Raw genomic sequence first — 6,053 nt, 5'->3', positions numbered from 1 at the left:
TAGTTAACCCAGGAATGCCCAGTATCTGAACATTAAGACTGCTAAACAATAGACCGGGGTGGCCAACTTGCCCCCCCATGGTGTCATCCCATGCCAGAAAAGCTAATGATGAGAGTTTTGCAGTCTAAGCCCTTCAGAAGGCCCATACTCTCTCCATCCTGCCAATGGATAATGACTTAGAACTAGAATCAATGTCATACGGGTGCCTGATCATCAGTGGGATAGAAACCTATTCCTCTATCATCCTGCAGGCATGCAGCCATTCATGATGCCTGTAAACTGGCTTCAGGGCATTTCCCAGATCTCTATGACCAATTTGGCATGGAGAGCTGCATCAGAAAAAAGAGATGCCCTCCTCCTCCTCGAGGCATCGCTTCTCGGCCTTTCGGCTAAGATCAAGTGTAGTATCCTTTTAGATTCTGACTATCGGTTCATAGAATCCTAGAGTTGGAAGAGACCCCAAGGGCCATCCAGTCCAACCCCCTGCCATGCAGGAACTCACAATCAAAGCACTCCCAACAGATGGCCATCCAGCGTTGTTTAAAGACCTCCAAAGAAGGAGATGCAACTACACTGTGAAGCTGATTGCAGTCACCAAGCTTTAGGACTCTGAAGCACTCTGAGATTTGTCACTCGTTTTATTGTGAATGATCCAGAAGCCTTCATGTTAGAATGCTAGCCATCTTTTATTTAACCATTCTGATCTTTCTCATTTTTGTGGTGATGTTGTGCCTAGCCTTGCATATATTGAAGGAATAGAGCAGTAGAGCAGCGGCCTATCCCTAAGTTTTTCTTCTGGAAGGCCACTTTTCCTTAATGAACACACTTTGCTCGAACCATATTCACTCACTTGTGAGTATTGCTTTAAACCAGGTGTTCTGCAAGTCTGCTGTTCCTGTCAGAGGGGAGAACTGAATCCAAAACATTTTAAATATTCATGGAGCTCATCAAGGATTAAATGTAGTATCCTGCTTCTTTGATGAAAACTGGAAACTATTCATTCCTTTTCAGTTCCATATAACCAAAGGTGGGTTGATTCTTGCTTCATTCACTCTCCTTGGAATCTTATTTGATTGATTGCCTTGTTTTTTCTCTTAAAAACAAACAAACAAAAACTCTTGTTGGCTTTGAGTTGAGATCTGTATAGCACATGGTTAGTGTCTGGAGTCCAGGATGATATGATGTGCATATTCAACCTGAGATGAAACAATCTGTTTAAAACAGCACAGTGTGGAAGATAATAGCTTACCAAGCCATACAAATCGCTTACCCGCTAAAGCTTGCAAGACTGGAGCACATTTGTATTTCTGGTGAATGTCTCAATGCTGTTTGCCAGACTCTTTTTTTTACTATTGATTTAGCAATTTGTTCTGGCTTAGCAGCCCAACTGCACTGATGGTTTTTCTCTTCATGCTCCCCTTGCCTTCACTAGAAGAGGTCAAGCACATTATTGAGGATTTTCTTTTTTGGGGTTGTCACACACTCTAAATTTTTTACTGAGGGTTGTATTTCTGACAGTGCTGAGAAAGAGTTGTTGTTGACTCCCTGAACCAAGGCCAAATCATGTATGCTGACTTTTATGGCACTAAAGCAATAATGTTATATGATTAAAGTTAATTTGTTTAGGAACTCATTTTAACCTGTACAACCCAAACTGCAGTTATTGGAATATACCCAATCTCCTTTAGTTTTCTGGCACCTTCATGACTCAATGTATTTATTACAGCAGAAGCTTTTTTTAAATTTATTTTTATTAAGAATTTTAACTACATTAAAAGAGTACACATAAAAAGAGAGAATAAAGCAGAACAGAAACATAAAAGAAAAACAGAAAACAAAAAAGGGGAAGAGTGAAATATGTACTTCCAACTTTTTTATTGTTGGTTTTATATATGAAGTCTTACCTCTCCTATATGAAAATATCTCACACTTTTTTTACCACTTATTTATTCCTACTAATTTTCAAAACCCACAATTAATATTTTATTTTTCTGCACCTGCAGAAATAATGATTAAAGGTTCCCAATCTGTTGTTAAAGTTCCTAAAGAGAAGTTTATTTATTAGAGTAAAATAATAATAATAATAAAAATTTTATTTGTATACCGCCCTTCTTTCAATCAGGGCGGTGAACAACATCTATCAAAGACAATACAACACAGTGCAAATATTCAACACAATAGATACAATTAAAATCACAGTTAAAACCAATTCTGGCCAGCATAACTACTGCTGTCTGGGGGGGGGGGGGGGGGGAGACTAGCTGGAGCCTGAATCTGGGAATGCACACTTAAACAAGAAGGTTTTTAATTCCTTCTTGAAATGGGTTAGGGAGGTGGCCGAGCGGAGCTCTCCGGGCAGCGAGTTCCAGAGGGTCGAGGCCGAGATGGTAAAGGTCCTCCTGGCTGTGGAGGCCAATCTAGCTCCAGAGACCCTCAGTAGTTGCTGCCCAGAAGTTCTGAGTGTGCGGGGCGGATTGTATGGGGAGAGGCGGTCCTCTAGGTATCCTGGGCCCAAGCCATTTAGGGCTTTATAAGTTATAACCAACACCTTGTATTGCGCCCGGAAGCGAATAGGCAGCCAGTGCAGATCTTTAAGCACTGGTGTTATATGGCTGGTCCTGGATATGCCAGTGACCAGTCTGGCTGCCATGTTTTGTACCAATTGTAGCTTCTGGGTTTGGTACAAGGGTTGCCCCATGTAGAGCGCATTGCAGAAATCCAATCGAGAGGTTACCAGAGCATGTACTACCGTTTCAAGATCCCTCTGAGTACAGCTTATCCATTTCAACTGAGTCCAATAATTTTACTAGCTAGACTTCCTTTGATGGGATCATTATGTTCTTCCATTTCTGGGTTTACAACAATCTTGCTACAGCAATCATATATTGTAGTAGTCTTCCATATGGATTCTCCATATGATTATCGAACAGTTGTAATAAAATAATTTCTTTTCTATAAAAAAAACTTTTTGTGTTGAAACCCATAAAGGTATCTTATGACATAGCTTTGGTTTATATCTATGCCAAGTCCTTAACAGAGCATGTCCCACATAATAATTGCTAAAATCAGCGTTTGCTCCTTATTGTACCAGCTCCAGTCTGGGAGAAAGCTGGGAGTTGAATGTGACTCAGGGCCTTTACAGACAAGCCTGAATGTCTGACCTGGAGACAGAGTCAGGGCACAGCATCCTGACAATACACACCTGACTCCGCCCCCCCCCGGGTGCCCTGATGCCACACACCACTCCAGACTTTGCACGGCATCATGGCACACCTCTGGCGCTGCGTCCAGATGATGCAGCGCTGAAGGGGCCCCATATAGCTGCACCACTGGAGCTATGGCTTCCTTTTAAGGGTGCAAAAGGGAGCTCCTTTTTGCACCCTTGAAAGGCCAGATCAGGAACATGGTGTGAGGTTGCAGTGGCCCCAATCCAGTGTGAAAGGGGTAGCTGCAGGCTGCCCCTTCGGCACAATCGGCACAACAAAGAGCCCTCCTCCAACCACCATCTTGAGGGGGAGAGAGGCCTGGCCTGAAGACAAAGAGCCCTCCTCCAACCACCATCTTGAGGGGGAGAGAGGCCTGGCCTGAAGACAAAGAGCCCTCCTCCAACCACCATCTTGAGGGGGAGAGAGGCCTGGCCTGAAGACAAAGAGCCCTCCTCCAACCACCATCTTGAGGGGGAGAGAGGCCTGGCCTGAAGACAAAGAGCCCTCCTCCAACCACCATCTTGAGGGGGAGAGAGGCCTGGCCTGAAGACAAAGAGCCCTCCTCCAACCACCATCTTGAGGGGGAGAGAGGCCTGGCCTGAAGACAAAGAGCCCTCCTCCAACCACCATCTTGAGGGGGAGAGAGGCCTGGCCTGAAGACAAAGAGCCCTCCTCCAACCACCATCTTGAGGGGGAGAGAGGCCTGGCCTGAAGACAAAGAGCCCTCCTCCAACCACCATCTTGAGGGGGAGAGAGGCCTGGCCTGAAGACAAAGAGCCCTCCTCCAACCACCATCTTGAGGGGGAAAGAGGCCAGGCCTGAAGACAAAGAGCCCTCCTCCAACCACCATCTTGAGGGGGAGAGAGGCCTTGCAATTTTTTGTATTGTGTTGCAATTTTACTGTACACCGCTATGATCATTGCAGAATAGCGGTCTATAAATAAAAATTATTATTATTATTATTATTATTATTATTATTATTATTATTAATCTGTAGAACCCCTCAGTATGCTTGCTGTGTGGTACAGACAGAAGTACTGAGTGAGCAGGTTTGAATCAAACAGAGTTTCCACCTGATTGCAAAGTTGATCAAAATAGGAGTGTTCAGTCAGGGGTACTTATGGGCCAAACATGACTTGAGGCAGTTTCATTTGATTTTTCTGGAATCCCAGAAACAATGGGATTCCCACCTGGCTGATGGTTTCAACTTCAGAGTTACAAGGGGATTTTGGTTGATGGCAGTGACATTGATCTAATCAAGCAGTAATAAGATCAGGACAACCCCAGGAAATTTGGGATAGGATAAGGTGTGGAGGAGCACAATGGGGGTCAACAGAAGTATTGTCTTAGGCCCTGTGCAGACCAGCCTTAAAGGCCATGTTGGGGGCAGAGTCTGGGCACAGCATCCATATGATGCATGCCACTGCTCCAGGAAAGGCCATGGCCTGGATATCGATGTAAAAGGGGTGGCTGCAGGCCACCCCTTCGGGGCTACTTGCACAGCCCCTCACTGTTTCAGACTAAAAGACTTCTTTGTCCTGTGTCCTTCAAAGGAAATGCACATGACATGGGGTTGGGACACAGCAATATTCACAGCCATAATGTGACAGGGATCCTTTACACATGGACTCAGGTCTAAATGATCAGTCATCAGAAATTCACTTAAATGTCATCATGACCTTTCAAGGTAATGCTTTTTGGCATCTCTATAACTGCTATTATAACAAAATATAAAAAAAGTTTGTACCCCAAAATAATATGGGGTGCAGGGTGTGGTTGTAACGAACCTCCTTTCTTAGGTGGCAGGCTCTTGGGACTTTTATTTTCCCACCCCGCTGCCACCAAATTATGGGACAATTCTCCACCACCTCACAAGGCTTTCCCTCTTTTTATCCAATCCCCCTGTGGGTTTTTAATGGTCAGTAGCATGGATGGATTTCAAAAACCAGGCCAAGTGGATAGATAAACAAGAATAAATGTTTATTTTGAAACAGAATAAGCAAAGGTAACTTTGGCAGGAAGTTGTTACTATGTCTTCTTTTGGTTATAAATATACAGGTCTAGTTTTTACTTTCAAATATTAACTCAGCCACACAGGCTATAATCTCCCTCAAGAAATTATGTAACCCAAACCCCTCTTCTTGAGTCTGGTTACACTGAGTCTCTTGTCTCTCGACTCTCCAAAACTAATATTGTCCCTCTCTGAACAAAGCAGTTCTTTAACTAAATATTCCCTCAGGAACTATCAGAACTCAGTCCTCTCTTGGACTTTATTGTTCCCTCACTCTATAATCCTAACTATCTTCCCAACTCCACTCTAGCTCCACCCCTCAGGATTCCAAACCCCCAACTGAAGTTTTAAACTGTCCCAGTTCCAACTGACTCCCAACTGTCAGCTCGGAATCTTTTTAAAAGTCTCAGCCCACATTCTATTGGCTGGTCCTCAGCTGCCTTCTGATTGGTCAGCCGGGTGTTCTGTGCACCACAGTGGTAACACAGGCATTAAGTGATAAGCTACTGCTGCAGTTAGTTCCCATAGTTGATTATTTGATTGTTTGTTGGCTTCACTAGATACATACATTTATTAGATATTGTTTCATTTTATCATTATTAATATAATTGCTACCTGACATGAGATACTAATGAAGAAGAGGTTATAAATCAAATGAAATAAATTTCAATAATAATAAACAATTAAAACTCTCATGAGAAATCAAGTAAATCAAGTAAGATGTCCTATATACCACAACCATCCTCTTACTAACATGAAAATAATCTAATAGTTTACATGGTTTTCATTATTATCATGTGTATTGGTATGTTTTGTTCAACCAGCCAGAACTGATA

General features: G+C 43.1%; 1 pseudogene; it reads left to right on the top strand.

Moving 5' to 3' along the window:
* Positions 1–369: 369 nt before the first annotated feature.
* Positions 370–463, top strand: LOC149313865 (U2 spliceosomal RNA; annotated as a pseudogene).
* Positions 464–6,053: the final 5,590 nt, after the last annotated feature.

This window comes from Sceloporus occidentalis, unplaced genomic scaffold, assembly GCF_023333645.1.
Source record: "Sceloporus occidentalis isolate IW3139 unplaced genomic scaffold, rSceOcc1.0.p SCAF_4, whole genome shotgun sequence".
NCBI lineage: Eukaryota > Metazoa > Chordata > Lepidosauria > Squamata > Phrynosomatidae > Sceloporus > Sceloporus occidentalis.
This window is presented reverse-complemented; position numbering and strand designations above follow the sequence as displayed.